Source organism: Chiloscyllium plagiosum, unplaced genomic scaffold (genome assembly GCF_037043375.1).
Source record: "Chiloscyllium plagiosum isolate Xiang-an unplaced genomic scaffold, Cpla_swu_hap1 HiC_scaffold_17, whole genome shotgun sequence".
NCBI lineage: Eukaryota > Metazoa > Chordata > Chondrichthyes > Orectolobiformes > Hemiscylliidae > Chiloscyllium > Chiloscyllium plagiosum.
The window spans coordinates 63,692,371-63,708,354 of record NW_028270155.1 but is presented as its reverse complement, the minus strand read 5'-3'; the positions used below and the strand labels follow the sequence as shown (position 1 = coordinate 63,708,354).

At 47.9% G+C, this 15,984-nt stretch overlaps 1 protein-coding gene across 1 annotated transcript in view; it reads right to left on the bottom strand.

The window, feature by feature from the left end:
• LOC148147386 (uncharacterized) overlaps window positions 1-15,984 on the bottom strand; it is an 83,964-nt gene that overhangs the window by 40,846 nt on the left and 27,134 nt on the right. The window lies entirely within an intron of this gene.

Here is a 15,984-nt window from a genome sequence, read left to right as displayed (position 1 = left end):
ACTAATCCCTGCAGTACCCAACACTGCCTGCCACAAAGAAAAAGACCCATTTTGTCCCACCTGTTGTGGATTCGGTCAGTTTAACACTTCGGCCTCCCTGGTCCCTCTTGGGAATGTCACACAAGATGGAAACTGGCGACGAGGATAAAACAGCTTTCGGATCGACCGGATCGATAAACTGACTCATCAGGAAAGAAAAGCAGAATCGTGGACCTCACTGTAGATCTCAGAGGCATTTTGATAAAATGAAGGAAAATCATCAAAAGACACTCTCGCTGCACTGAAGCAGGTACGGTCAGGAAATAAAACAAATTCACCCGAGGGAAGAGGGGAACAGTGCAGAAGAAGCTCACCATGGGCCCCACCCTGAAAGGACACTGAGTAACAACTACCCGACACTGAGGGAAATGGTTACAGCTCAGGGTGTAGTGTTGGAAAAGAAACAGGCAGCCTCAGGAATACCTTATTGTAAACAGGAACAAGTGAACCAGCGTTAAACATTTAGCTCCAGGGGACCATGAGGTGAAAATACTGAAAGCTGGTACTCGCACTCCGAGAGATTTTCATATTTTGTTCAAGCTGACAAAATTGAAGCAGATATAGTCATCCTTGTGTTCTTGAGTATTATGGGATGGGGAGAGGCTTTTAACTTCCTGAGGAGTCTGGGACAGCCAGAGAAGCCGGGTTCCAAAACATATCAAGAAATAATAGGAATCCTCCAGAAACATTTTTCACCAAAATCATTGGGGATTGCTGAAAGGTTCAGATTGCATAAAGATAACCAGCAAGTTGGTGAATCTGTCTCCCAGTTTGTAGCAACTTCAAAGCCATTAGCAGAATGTTGTGAATTTGGAGACAACTTAAATGATGCAATCAGAGACAGACTGGTGTGTAGTTTAAGATTTGAAACAATCCAGAAGTCATTACTGACAGAAAGGAACTGAGATTTAAAGAAAGCCCTGGGAATAGCAGTCCCTGTGGAACCAGCAGATAAGAAACTTGAAACTCAACAGCTCAGCTTGTTTTTTAAATATTCAAGGAGAAAGTGAGGTCTGCAGATGCTGGAGATCAGAGCTGAAAATGTGTTGCTGGAAAAGCGCAGCAGGACAGGCAGCATCCAGGGAACAGGAGAATCGACGTTTCGGGCATAAGCCCTTCTTCAGGGCTTATTCACTCATACGATGAGTATGTGACTGGCGAGACCAGCATTTATTGCCCATCCCTAATTGCCCAGAGGATAGTTAAGGGCTAATCACATTGCTGTAGGTCTGGAGTCACACTAGGCTGGACCAGGTAAGGATGGTAGTTTCCTTCCCTAAACAATGTTAGTGAATCAGATGGGTTTTTCCCAAAAATTGACAATGCTTGAGTGGTCATCAGTAGATGCTGAAGTACAGATTTTTAATCAAATTTAAATTCCACCATCTGCTGTGGTAGGATTTGAACCCAGGCCCCCAGAATATTAAAAGGGCAAATTTCATGGGTGTAGTTGATTGTATCAATATGAATGTTCCCTTATATGGTCAGGCTGAAGATTTGCCCTTAAACATTGTCAAAGGAAATGTTCCAGCTTTATTGTGAAGAATGTAGTTGGAGAAAGTCAAAATCAACTGGACAGAAGTGAATCACATGTTAGATTCTGAGAGTGATCTCCACAAAATGTTTTCAATGGGGATCTGGGAAGCATGGAAAAGGCCTCTTGCTAAATGAGATGAGGGTAATGCAGAATGTTACATTGTTGGATCAGCCTCACATGATTGGAGGAAAGGTCAGGGCAGAATGGGAGAGGCTGGTCAAGATGGGAGTCCTTGGACCCGTCAATGTGAGTGACTGGGCCATGCCCATTGTGCCAGTGTGAAAGAAAGATGGATTGTACCCATCTGCGATTAATTTAAGGTCACTCTTCACCCTGAACTGTGTGCTGTGCAGTAAACATTACCTTTAATCAGTGATCTATTTGCTGGAACAAACAAAACCTAAATTGCTGGAGAAACTCAGCAGCATCTGTGGACCAAAAACAAAAATAACCTTTCGAGTCCCGTGACCCTTTTCCAGATCTGATAGCAGGTGGGACAGGGTTGTATTTATGCTGGGGACAGGGGTGGTGGAGGGGTGGGTTTGGGTGGAGAGCTTAGAGAAAGAGTGAGAGAGGGGGAAACAGGATTGGTTACAGTAAGCCAAGAATAAGAGAAGCCAGAGAGATGACAGTGGGGACTTGAAGTCGGTGAGAGTGGGTTTGCTGTTTTCCTCTTCCTCGTGTGCTGAAAGCAACCCATTCCATGACAGGATCTGGGGTGTGTGGGACTCAGTAACAGAAAGGGAAGGAGGTGTTCATGCTGTAAAATTATTAAACTGGAGACTGAGTCCTGAAGGCTGTAAGGTCCCCAAGCAGACGATGAGATGCTGTTCCTCCAGTTTGTGTTGAGCCTCACTGTAACAGGCCTGAGACAGAAATGTTAGGATGGGAATGCAGTGGTGTGTTGAAGTGGCAGGCAACTGGAAGCTCAGGGTCACTTTTGCCGACAGCACATCGAGGTTCCACAAAGCGGGAACCCAGTCTGTGTTTCATACCCCCAGTGTAGAGGAGACCACATTGTGAGCAGCGCAGACAGTAAATCAGATTGAGTGAAGTGCAGGTAAATCACTGCTTCACCTGGAAGGTGTCTCTGGGACCTTGGATAGTGAGGAGGGAGGAAGTAAATGGGCAGGTGTTACACCTTCTGCAATGGCATTGATCTCTTTGCTGGATTAGCTGGGGGTCAGCATTTCACTAAAATTGATCTGAGTCGAGCCTATCTCCAGATAAGTGTAGACCCTGAGTCACAGAAATACTTGTCAATTCTAACACATAAAGGAATATTCCAATACAAGAGCCCTGTATTTGGAATCACATCTGCACCTGTGTTACTCCAACGTGCCATGGGTCAGATTGTCAGTGGATTGGAAGGAATCAGAGTTACCAAGACAATATTTTAGACAGGGGGAGAAATGAAAGAGAACATCTCAATAATTTAGATGCTGCTTTGCAGAGACTTGAAGATTATGGCCTCAGACTGAGACAAGACAAATGTAAATATTTTAAATCTCCCATTGAATATTTAAGGCATGTTATTGATGCTCAGGGACTACACAAGTCACCATAATTGACTCAAAATTGAGGCACCACTGCCTAAAATATACCAACCACTGTGGTTTTTGGACTGACTAAATTACTATGGCAGGTTTATTCAAGTCTTGCAGCCATCTTCCAACCGTTACACAATTATTCTGCCAAAACAGGAACTGGAAATGGGAAGATCAATGTGAAAGCTTTTACACAAGCCAAGGATTCTTTATGAATTCAGGAGGCCTGACCCAGTTTGACTGAAAGCTATCACTGCAGCTAGCATGTGATGTCCCACTGAATGGAGTGGGAGCAGTCATTTCTCACGTGGTACCCAGCGGGAAAGAGAGCCAATAGATTTTACACCAAGATCATTGAACAAAGCAGAAATGAGCTCTGCACAGATAGAGAAGCTCTTGGAATCATTTCTGGCAATATATCAATCCCTGTGTGGCCTGGAACTTACCCGACTCACAGACCACAGCCCACTGACCACAATATTTGGGCCTCATACAGAGATACCTTCTCGAGCAGTGAGCCATATGCAGAGGTGGGTGTTGTTGCTGTCAGCTCACACTCATACAATTAAGTATCAGCAATGCAACCTACATGGGAATGTCCACGGGCTCTTTCAGTTACCTTTGTCAAATGAGTTGAATACAAATAGTCCTTATGCAGACATCTTCCACATTGAACCAATAGAGAACATAGTGGAAATGGCAGGACACATTAAGAAGTGCACCAGAAATGATCCACTGTTATTAAAAGTGACGGATGTGGTGTTTCGTGGTAAACTCACAGGAACACCACCAGAACTGAAGCCATATGTCTCACAGAAGCTACAACTATCCATACAAGCAGAATATCTTCTCTGGGGAGTGTGGGTCACCATTCCAACACAGTTAGGGAAATGTGTGTTAAATCAACTACATGAAGGCCACTGTGGCATTGTCAGAACAAAGGAGACAACCAGAAACTAATTTTGGGACCAGGGCTCGACTCTGAAATTGAGGAGAAGGTGGGAATATGTGCTGCTCGTACAAGAGCCTCAACCGACATCCATTAGTGCCTTACCCCCATGGGAATGGCTGGAAAGGTCATAGGAAAGAATCCACATTGACCACACCAGACCTTTCGAAGGGTGAATGTTTCTCACAGTGGTTGATGCACACACTAAATGGCCTGAAGTTGCCATCATGGAGACATCCTCTTCAGTGAAATCCATTGAAAGACTGGGGGCGATTGTTGAGAGGTTTGCTTCACTGAAACAATTTGCTCCTAATAACGGTCCACAGTTTATATCACAACCGTTTACAGATGATCTGAAGCAGATTGGAATCCAACATGTCCAATCAGCTCTTTATCCCCCAACCATAAATAATTTGGCAAAAAAACTTTGTTCAGACAATGAAACATTCCTTCAGGGTAACAACAACAAGAATCACAATCCAAAAGACTGAGCCAAGTTTTGTTCCCATACCAGAACACAACCCACTCGATGACTAAAGCTTCCAGCATTGCCCTTGGGAAAGGATCAGTTGCACATGGCATTTGATTTGCTGGAACCACCCATTACAGAGGACATTGTTGATGGGAAACAACTGAATCTGGGTTTCCAGCGAGGGAACAAGGCCAAACACTGTTTTACAAAAAGGTCAACGTGTGTTGGTGAAGGATTGAGATCCACAAATAATTTTGCCAAATAAAGGCCTGGATATCCCTGAGGATACAGCAGTAACTTGAATATCTGAAGGTGAGAATACCTTAGTGGAGAATACCATGCATTGTGTAAAACTTCTGAACATGAATTCATCTCAGGAAAAGACAACAACTGATGATTCTCCTCAGTTACATTAACTACGCTCCAATCCATAGGAACTGTTCCAAAGTTCAGAGAATTATGGGAGATAACCTCGAGCACATCTGTTATTTCCAGGGCCACATTCTAAACCTCTCTGTGATGAAGGTTATCAGGCCCTGGGATTGATCTGCCTTTTCTCCAATCTGCTTCCCCAATACCATTTCCCTAAGAAGACTTCTTCCTTTCAATTCCTCTTTTCCATTTGTCCTTGTGTCCCCCATCTTTTGGGAAGTTGTATGTTTTCTTTCTTTGTGAAGACGGAACTAAAGTATGTCATTAATTGGTCTGCCACCTCTTTGTTTCCTATTATAGGTTCTCTTGTTCCTGACTGCAGGGGACCTATATTCATGTTAATTAATCCTTTTTCTCTTAACATACTCATTGAAGCTTCTACTATGAGCTTGTATGTTTCCTTTAAGATTACTCCCATACTCTGTTTTGCCCCTCTTAATCGGTCTCTATTTCTCCCGTTGCAAGGGCCAAAGGTCTTTCCAATCCTCTGGTCTTTGCTTTTCTGGCCAATTTGGATGTGCCTTCCTCAGATTTAATACTCTCCCTAATTTCCCTTGTTAACCAGGGCGTTACACGGTTCCTGTTTTAATTTCATTCCAGAAATTAATACATTTTGCTGTTTGTCTGTTTTAATGTTTGTCATTGCCTAACCACTATCATCCCTTTAAATAACAATCCCCAAATTATCATGGTCAGCTTGTGTCTCACACCATCATAGTCTCTTTTATGTAAATTTTCAGGAATGAGGAAAGTGTGTCCAGCAGGCTAAGGTAAAAGGTAGGGGGGAGGGACTTGGGGGAGGGGCGTTGGAAATGCGATAGGTGGAAGGAGGTCAAGGTGAGGGTGATAGGCCGGAGTCGGGTGGGGCAGAGAGGTCAGGAAGAAGATTGCAGGTTAGGAAGGCGGTGCTGTGTTCGAGGGTTGGGACTGAGACAAGGTGGGGGGAGAGGAAATGAGGAAACTGGAGAAATCTGAGTTCATCACTTGTGGTTGGAGGGATCCTAGGCGGAAGATGAGGCGCTCTTCCTCCAACCGTCATGTTGCTATGGTCTGGCGATGGAGGAGTCCATGGACCTGCATGTACCTGGTGGAGTGGGAGGGGGAGTTGAAGTGTTGAGCCACGGGGTGGTTGGGTTAGTTGGTCCGGGTGTCCCAGAGGTGTTCTCTGAAACATTCCGCAAGTAGGCGGCCTGTCTCTCCAATATAGAGGAGGCCACATCGGGTGCAGCGGATGCAGTAAATGATGTGTGTGGAGGTGCAGGTGAATTTGTGGCAGATATGGAAGGATCCCTTGGGGCCTTGGAGGGAAGTAAGGGGGGAGGTGTGGGCGCAAGTTTTGCATTTCTTGCGGTTGCAGGGGAAGGTGCCGGGAATGAAGGTTGGGTTGGTGGGGGGTGTGGACCTAACGAGGGAGTCACGGAAGGAGTGGTCTTTTCGGAACGCTGATAGGGGAGGGGAAGGAAATATATCCCTGGTGGTGGGGTCCGTTTGGAGGTAGTGGAAATGACGACGGATGATACGATCTATATGGAGGTTGGTGAGGTGGTAGGTGAGGACCAGTGGGGTTCTGTCCTGGTGGCGATTGGAGGGGCGGGGCACAAGGGTGGAGGAGCGGGAAATGGAGGAGATGCGGTGGAGGGCATCGTCGATCACGTCGGGGGGGAAATTGCGGTCTTTGAAGAAGGAGGCCATCTGGATTGTACGGTATTGGAACTGGTCCTCCTGGGAGCAGATGCGGCGGAGACAAAGGAATTGGGAATAAGGGATGGCGTTTTTACAGGGGGCAGGTTGGGAGGAGGTGTAGTCTAGGTAGCTGTGGGAGTTGGTCAGTTTATAGTAAATGTCCGTGTTGATTCGGTCGCCCGAGATTGAAATGGAAAGGTCTAGGAAGGGGAGGGAAGAGTCTGAGACGGTCCAGGTAAATTTGAGGTCGGGGTGGAAGGTGTTGGTAAAGTGGATGAATTGTTCAACCTCCTCGTGGGAGCACGAGGCTGTGCCGATACAGTCATCGATGTAGCGGAGGAAAAGGAGGGGGGTGGTGCCAGTGTAGCTGCAGAAGATGGACTGTTCCACATATCCTACGAAAAGGCAGGCATAGCTGGGGCCCATGCGTGTGCCCATGGCTACTCCTTTGGTTTGGAGGAAGTGGGAGGATTGGAAAGAGAAGTTGTTCAGAGTGAGGACCAGTTCAATCAGTCGAAGGAGGGTGTCAGTGGAAGGGTACTGGTTGGTACGGTGGGAAAGGAAGAAGCGGAGGGCTTTGAGTCCTTCGTGATGGGAGATGGAGGTGTACAGGGATTGGATGTCCATGGTGAAGATAAGGCGTTGGGGACCGGGGAAGTGAAAATCATGGAGGAGGTGGAGGGTGTGGGTGGTGTCCCGAACGTGGGTGGGGAGTTCTTGGACCAAGGGGGACAGGACCGTGTCGAGGCATGCAGAGATGAGTTCGGTGGGGCAGGAGCAGGCTGAGACAATGGGTCGGCCGGGGCAGTCAGGTTTGTGGATTTTGGGCAGGAGGGAGAAACGGGTGGTGCGGGGTTGTGGGACTATGAGGTTGGAGGCGGTGGGTGGGAGATCCCCCGAGGTGATGAGGTTATGGATGGTCTGGGAGATGATGGTTTGGTGGTTGGGAGGTGGGGTCATGGTCAAGGGGGCAGTAGGAGGAGGTGTCCGCGAGCTGGCATTTAGCCTCAGCGGTGTAAAGGTTTTGGATTTTGGAGCTTTTTGGAGTTTTGAATTTTGGATAAAGGATTGTGTACCTGTACTGTGTACAGTTCTGGTTGCCATGGTACAGAAAGGATATGGTTGCATTGGAGAGGATGTAGAAAAGGTTCACAAAGATGGTATAAGGAATGGAGGGTTTGAGTTATAAGGAGTGGCTGGATAAGCTACAAGGCTTTTTCACTGGAGCATAGGAGGTTAAAGAGTGACCTTCAAACACAGAACACAGAACAGTACAGCACAGTACAGGCCCTTCAGCCCACGATGTTGTGCTGAGCATTTACTTTAATCTAAGATCAATCTAGCCTACACACCCCTCAGTTTACTGCCATCCATGTGCTTGTCCAGCAGTCGCTTAAACATCCCTAATGTCTCTGACTCTACTCCCACCACTGGCAGTGCATTCCACGCACCCACCACACTCTGAGTAAAGAACCTGCCTCTGACATCACCCCAATACCTTCCTCCAATCACCTTAAAATTATGATCCCTTGTGACAGCCATTTCTGCCCTGGGGAAAAGTCTCTGGCTAACTACTCTATCTATGCCTCCCATTCCCTTTTACACCTCTTTCAAGTCACCTCTCTCTCTTCCTCTCTCCAGTGTGAAAAGCCCAAGCTCACTCAACTTCTCTTCAGAAGACAAGCCCTCCAATCCAGGCAGCCCTCCAATCCTGGTAAATCTCCTCTGTACCCTCTCTAAAGCATCTACATCCTTCCTCGAATGAGGTGACCAGAACTGAACACAACATTCCAAGTGTGGTCGAACCAGGGTCCTATAGAGCTGCAGCAAAACCTCCTGGCTCTTAAACTCAATCCCCCTGTTAATGAAAACCAAACCACCATCCACCTTCTTAACAACCCGATCAAGTTGGCAGCAACTTTGAGGGATCTATGTCCATGGGCCCCAACATCCCACTGTTCCTCCACTCTGCCCACAATCCTGTCTTTTAGCCAAAAGCCAATATGACCCGCACTGTCTGTGTCCTCATTGCATCCGGTGATCTCCCCTCCACTGCCTCCAAACTCATAGTCCCCCAGCCCCACACTGCCCGGTTCGACCTGCTCTCCAAGGTCCACAAACCCAACTACCCCGACCGATCCATCGTCTCGACATGCTCCTGCCCCAATGACCTCATCTCGTCTTACCTCGACTCCATCCTCTGCCCCTCAGTTCAGGCACTTCCCACCTCCATCCGCGACACCAACCACGCTCTCCATCTCTTCAGCAACTTCCATTTCCCTGGCCCCCAGTGCTATCTCTTCACTATCGATGTGCAGTCCTTATACATGTTAATATCTCACAAGGATGGCCTCCAGGCCCTTTGCTTCTTCCTCTCCAACAGACCCATCCAGTCCCCCTCCACCAATACCCTCCTCCGCCTCGCCAAACTGGTCCTCATCCTCAATAACCTTTCCTTTAACTCCTCCCATTTCCTCCAAATCTAGGGGGTGGCCATTGGTACCCACATGGGCTATGCCTGTTCTTTGTTGGCTATATCAAACAGTCCCTCTTCAGCACATACACAGGCAATGTACCCCAACTCTTCTGCCGTTATATCAATGACTGCATCGGTGCAGCTTCCTGCACCCAGACTGAACTGGAGCAGTTCATCGATTTCACCCACAACTTCCATCCTGCTCTCAAATTCACTTGGTCCATCTCGGACACCTCCCTCCCATTTCTTGACCTCACCGTTTCCATCTCCGGCGAGTCACCAGACGGATGTTTACTACAAACCCACAGATTCCCATAACTCCCTGGGCCACACCTCCTCCCACACAGTATCCTGCAAGAACTCCATCCCATTCTCCCATTTCCTCCACCTCTGCCGCATCTACTCGGACGAGGAAACATTCCACTCGTGAGTATCCCAGATGTCCACCTATTTCGAGCAGCATGATTTTCCTCCCTCTGTCATCCAGACAGCTCTCCACCGCACCACCTTCATTTCCCATTCCCTGCTCCAAACCCCCACCCCTCCCAACGCAATAAAGGCTGGTACCCCCTTGTCCTTACCTACCACCCCAATAGTCTCCGCATCTAACGCATCATCCTTAAACCCTTCCGCCAACTCCAATTAGACCCCACCACCAAGACCATCTTCCAGTCCCCACCCCTCTCTGCCTTCCGCAAGGACCATTCCCTTTGACAATCCTTGGTTTGCGCCACTCTCCCCACCAACCCCCTCGAGCCAACAAGTACCTTCCCCGGTCACCGGAAAAGATGCAGAACCTGCAGGTCCACCAGCCGGTCACCTCCATCCAGGGCCCCAAACAGTCCTTCCAGGTGAGACTGAGGTTCACCTGCCTCTCTCCCAACCTCGTTTACTGCATCAGGTGCTCCCGATGTTGTCTGAGGGAATGGTTCACCGAACTTCGCAGCTGGGTCCACAAGGGCCGACCGGACCTCCCACTCATCCCCCAATTTAATTCCCCTTCCCACTCCCTTTCTGACATGACCATCCTTGGCATCCTCCATTGCCGCAATGAAACACACTGCAAATTGGAGGAACAACACCCCATCTTCCACCTGGGCAGCCTACAGCCCAGATGACTCAATATTGGGTTCTCCAATTTCAAATAACCTCCCTTTCCATCCCCCAACTCCCTTCCCAGCCCCTTTCCCTCCCTCCCAGTGCTCCCTGCCACCAATTGGATTCATTCCACCCATTGACCAACCAGGTCGTCCCCTCTACCTGTCTTCACCTAACCCTACTTTACAACCTTACACCCACCACCCGTTTTATCTGCAGCTCCCCCCCCCCCACACCCAGCCCCAGTCCTGAAGAAGGGTTACACCCAAAACATCAGCTTCTCCACCTCCTGATGCTGCCTGCCTTGCTGTGTTCTACTTCCAGCCTCCTCCTGTCTACCTTGGATCCCAGCATCCAGTATAGCATTTGTTTTGGCTTTAACCCTGTATTCAACATCCAAATTTGACCTTCCGAAATGAATCACTTCTTATTTAAACAGGTTTAACTCCATCTGCCACTTCTCAGCCCAGCTCTGCATCCTGTCAGTGTCTCGTTGTAGTCTGTAACAGCCCTCGCCACGATCCACGACATCACCGACCTTTGTGTCATTGGCAAATTTACTAACCCATCCTTCCACTTCTTCATCCAAGTCACTTATAAAAACTACAAAGGGCAGACGCCCAAGAGCAGATCCTTGTGGGACACCACTGGTCACCGAGCTCCAGGAGGAATACTTTCCATCCACGACCACTCGCTGTCTTCTTTCGGCCAGCCAATTCTGTATCCAGACAGCCAAAATTCCCGATTTCCCATACCTCCTAACTTTCTGAATGAGCCTACCATGGGGAACCTTATCAAATGCCTTACTGAAATCCATTTACAGCACATCCACTGCTCAACCTTCATCAACTTGTCTCATCACATCCTCAGGGATCTCAATAAGGCCAGTGAGGCATGACCTGCCCCTCACAAAGCCATGCTGAATGTGTTTAATCAAATAATGTCTTTCCAAATGGTCATAAATCCTGTCTCTCAGAATCCTTTCCAGCACTTTGCTTACCACAGACATAAGACTGACTGGTCTGTAATTCCCAGGGATTTCCCTATTCCCTTTCTTGAACAGAGGAACAGCATTCGCCTCCCTCCAATCAGCCTGTACTACTCCCATGGAGAGTGAGGATGCAAAGATCATCACCAGAGGTGTAGTAATCTCATTCCTCACTTCCTGTAGTAACCTCGGATATATCTGGTCTGGCCCTGGGGACTTATCTAACTTGATGCTTCTCAGAAATTCCAGCACTTCCATTTCCTTAATGCCAATCTGTTCAAGCTTATTAACCTGGTCCACAATATTCTCATTATCAACGAGGTCCCCCTCTCTTGAACAAGTTCCCTCCACTATCCCTGATCAGCCCTACCCTCTCGCTGATCATTCTCTTATTCCTCACGTAAGTGTAGACCGCCTCTTGGTTTTCCCTAATCCTTTCCCCCAAGGCTTTTTCATGCCCCCTCCTAGCTCTCCTCAGTCCGTTTCTTGAGTTCTTTCCTAGCTATACTGTAATCCTCTAAAGCTGTGCCAGGTCCTTGCTTCCAAAACCTTCAGTAAGTTTCCTTCTTCCTCTTGAAAAGAATCTCCTCTTCTCTTGCCATCCAAGGCTCCTTAACCTGACCATTCCTTTGCCTGTCTCAGTGGGACAAAGTTATCCAACACTCACAACCAGTGTTCCTTAAGCAGCCTTCACATTTGTGTTGTACATTTCCCGCAGAACAGTGTTCCCAATTTATACTCCACAGCTCCTGTCTAATAGCGATATAATTTCCACTCCCCCAATTAATTATGGACGTTTATAAAATCATGGAACGCATGGATAAGGTAAGTAACAAACTCTTTTCCCAAAGAGTTAGGGAGTTCAAAACTAGAGCGCATAATTTTAAACTGAGTGGAGAAAGATTTAAAAGGAAGCTGAGGGGAAATGTTCTCACACAGAGGCTGGTTCATATGTGGCATGAACTGTTAGAGGAAGTGGCAGATGCAGGTACAGTTACAACTTTTAATAGATATTTGGACAGGTATATTAACAGGAGGATCACCATGTTTCCACATTAAAGTTCCTCATTCAGCTCACACAGGTATAATTGGTCTGTGCTGTTTTCACCTCACTGACCTCCAGGAGATTTTGGAGACAGCTCAACAGACAGTACCACTTCGATGTGACTGAACCTACAAGTATCCTTTGATTTTCTGTACAATTCTGCCTTTCTGTGTTACTTTAGCCCGGTCAGTAGACAACAGCTGTTTCTCTTTCAATAACTTTATTTCTAATGCACTCAACTGTTCACCTCAAGATCTATTCCAGTCTGTAAACCCGCAGTAAAGTGATGATGAACAAACTGTCCAACATTCCAAGACCAATAACAAAAATCAAAAGTGAAACTAAAACTGTGTTCCTCCATTCTTAACACACACTTTAGAAATACAAATCAACCTGAAAGCTATCCATGCATCTCCTGCCTGAGAACACAGGTTCCCAAATGATATTAATAACATTTCCTGAACCTTCATCACACTGGGAACCAACTGAGTTTTATGATGTATCAAGATTGCCTCCATTTTGTGTCCAGCAGATGTTCACTGAGCAAAGTGATTTGACTTTGTGTCCTTCACCAAGGTCAGTGCTGTTTGCTGTATTGACAGGAATGTGGAATACTGCAGCTCAGTGCGTACAGGCAGTGGTCACAGCAATGGTTCCATGGGCCATCGATCTGGTCAGAAGGAAATAATGTCCAATTCTCTGGCCTTGGTGTTCCACTCTCGGGAAAGAGTTTATCCTTCCCATAAAGTTATGGAGGTTGTGGGCAGTCACCTTCATATAAGAGTTGCAATTTTGTAAAAAGATACTTGACTGTGGTGAAGCAACATGTCACCCAACTCAAACCAGCCAGTGACCTGCTGGTGTCCAGCAGCTCCCACTGCTGCTGGTGAATTCCTGGCTGGTCATTCTAGGCAGTGGTTTCACCTTCATTGTTGCTGTGGCTGGATGGCAAGTCCTACTGCATCGGAGTTTAGGATGGGTAGCCCACAGGCAGAAAGACCTCACAGTCTTTGCTGTTCTCTCTCATGGAGGTCTCAGACAGCAGTATGAGGGAGAGTCTGGACAAACACCTCAGTGAGGCCAGAGGGGTTTGGAGACGTGTCTTGTCAGCTTGGACCAGGAGAAGGCCTTTGGAAGAATATCCAACACCTACTTAATCAACTTACTCTTCAAATGGGGTTAATGCAGGGACTCCACAATTGGATCCATCTGCTCTACACAAACATCAGTGGGACAGTTTAAATAATGGGTGGGAATCGGAAAGCTTTCCGATCAGAGATGGAGCCAGGCAGGACTGTCCTCTCTCCCGTCCTGTTTGTGTGCTATATTGAACCATTTACTGAGTACAAAAGGAAGGAGGCAGGTGTAGGAAAAGGGAAAATGCCAGGTACTGCAGGCACTGAGTTCAAATCATCCCTGCACATGGAAAACATCACTGCTTTCTGCACAGATCCACCGTCAGTGATCAGATTGATGAGAATCTGTGACCAGTTCAAACTGGCTTCAGGACACAAGATCAACTGCAGCAAGAATGGGCTCCTGTTCCTTTTCAGAACTGGGCCAATCAATCCTTTGCCCTTTGCCCTGTCCGAGCAGACTACCTGAAGGTGATGGGAATGTGATTCAGAGGAGCCGAGGTGTGTGCTAAAACCTGGAAGGTGTGGGTCACTGTGATGTGACTGAAACTGGGATGGGGAAGTGACATTCCCTCTCCATTGGAGTTAAGGAGCTGGTCACCAGCTGGGAGATGCTTCTTCATTTCTCAATGTGCTGTCACTTTGGCCCATACTCCACTCCTGGACAGTGGAGGTCACTCAAAACATCTTCCACTTTGTCTGGAGTTCAACCACGGGCCATGTCTGTGGGGACACAGCCGTAGGGAATGTACCCAACACCCGCCTCAGCCCAATATAAAACACAGATCAGTGGGGACTGGGAATCGGAAAGAAAACAGGCAAGTGCTGGAGAAACTCAGTAGATCTGGCAACATGTACAGAGAGAAAAACAGAGTTAATGTTTCCAGTCCAGTGATCCTTCTTCAGAATTGCTGAGTTTCTCCAGCACTTTGTGTTGTGTTTCTGATTTCCAGCACCCACCGTTCTTTGTTCCATATTACTGTGGTTTATCAGGTCAGGTTTCACTCTGAGAGCTGATGTGTCCAGTATCACCATCAGCTGGGATTGGGACACAATTAAAGTTACCTGGGCCTTGGGCGTTCTGTATATCCAGAAGGTTCCCATTTGGTTTCACTGGAGTTGATCTTGTTCTGATCCCAGCTGGAGGAGAGAGGGTACTCCCTGTCAGATCCACCCTGTCCACCCAGAGTCTCACTGCCTCTGCATATTGCTCTCACCGTGGTTCAGGTGAGGAACAGACCATCACCAGCTCCTTGTGGGATGTGCCTCAGTGGGAACAGATAAACTCATCGTCCGGGAATAACTTTATCAGCTAACAGCCTGAGGTGGAGCCAAATGTGGACAGGACTGACACCACCTTCAAGGCCCCTCATTTCCTTACCCTGTCTGACTGTTCCCAGTCTATCGCCACTCCCTATCCCACCTCTGCCCTCCCCTGAATTCCTTGTGTATCCCTCCACCCCCTTGACCCCATTCCCCCAGATCCCCTCACTGCCACAACCTGGCCATTCCCAATGCTCCATGCCAGCTGCCAGCTTTCTGTCCCTCTCCCTTGTGCCGTAACCAAGAGTTTGCCCTCAGACCAAACTGCAGAAACCTGCCTCTGTCCATCACTGGGAAACAAACGTGAACCGGGCTCACCAGATTCTCACACACTGCTGACTGGGGCTTCAAGGAGGGACTGGGTTTTTATGTTCATGAATATTCATGGGATCCAAATGTAAACCAAGTAGGAAGCCCCACAGTCTGGTGTAATACCTGACAAACTGTAAACACACGGCTTTATCTCGACACCACAACCTGTCGTTGGGAAATACAACAATTCACACCCGGCCTAATTCAGCCACACTCCCAGCACATCTCCTCAGTTCATCAGAAAAGCCAGATTGGACAGATAACATTAACTCTGTTTCTCTCTGCACAGATGCTGCCAGACCTGCTGAGTTTCTCCAGCAAGTTCTCATTTCATTCCATTTCCTGCTCTTGCATGTTTCATGAGATCCCCCCGACATTTCTGCTCTTGCTGTAAACCAGGCAGTCAGTCTGGCCGACTGTCACTCGTGAGGCTGGACAGAATGATGGAAATGGCTCCCTCCAGGGAAGATCATGAGGAGCTCCACCTCCCCAGCCTTGTCAGGTCGGCCTGGGCAGCCTACAGCCCAAAGGACTTAACATTGTGTTCCTAAATTTCCAATAACCTTCCCACCCATTCCCCCAGCTCCCTTCACAGCCCCACCCCCTCCCTTCCATTCCACCCACTGACCCTTCCTTCCAGCTCCCAACTGGATCCATCCCTCCCATCGACCAAACAAGTCGTACCCACTACCCGTGTTCACCATCACTGCCTCACCATTCTGCTGCTCTCCCCACCCTTCCCCTTCCCTCTCTTTATCTGCAGCTCCCCCCATCCCCATATCAAATCCTGAAGAATGGCTCATGCCCGAAACGTCGATTCTCCTGCTCCTTGGATGTTGCCAGACCTGCTGTGCTTTTCCAGCAACACATTTTCAGCTCTGATCTCCAGCATCTGCAGTCCTCACTTCCTCCCTGATCACGGGTTAGAACTGATGCATTGACTTCTC